Source organism: Dipodomys ordii, unplaced genomic scaffold (genome assembly GCF_000151885.1).
Source record: "Dipodomys ordii isolate 6190 unplaced genomic scaffold, Dord_2.0 Scaffold26, whole genome shotgun sequence".
NCBI classification, from domain to species: Eukaryota; Metazoa; Chordata; class Mammalia; order Rodentia; family Heteromyidae; genus Dipodomys; species Dipodomys ordii.
The window spans coordinates 15,261,414-15,261,925 of NW_012267242.1; the positions used below are offsets into that span (position 1 = coordinate 15,261,414).

General features: G+C 49.2%; 1 protein-coding gene across 1 annotated transcript in view; it reads right to left on the reverse strand.

The window, feature by feature from the left end:
* Window positions 1-512, reverse strand: part of Gba (glucosidase, beta, acid) — a 13,473-nt gene that overhangs the window by 12,586 nt on the left and 375 nt on the right. The gene's annotated exons all lie outside the window — the stretch shown is intronic.

Consider the following 512-nt stretch of genomic DNA (forward strand, 5'->3'; position numbering starts at 1 on the left):
TTTTCTTTTTGCTTATGTGGTACTGAGGAATCGAACCCAGGGCCTCAGGCATGCAAGGCAAGCGCTCTACCACTGAGCCACCTTCCCAGCCCCTGTAAGAGTCTTATCTCCAATTAACCACCAGAAAACCAGAAGTGGCACTGTAGCTCAAAGTGGTAGAAGTATCAGCCATGAGCAAAAGAGCCCAGGGATAGTGCCCATGCCCCAAGTTCAAGACCCAAGACAAGCAAAAAATTAAAAAGTAAAAGTAAAGCCAGGCGCCAGTGGCTCCCACCTGTAATCCTAGCTACTCAGGAGGCTGAGATCTGAGGATCACAGTTCAAGCCAGCCCAGGCAGGAAAGTCCTCAAGACTCTTTATCTACAATAAACTACTAGAAAACCAGAAGTGGCACTGTGGCTCAAGTGGTAGAGTGCTCGCCTTGAGCTGAAGAGCTGAGGGACAGTGCCCAGGCCCAGAGTTCAAGCCCCACAGCCCAAAAAAAAAAAAAAAAGTTCAGGGATGATGCCCAGG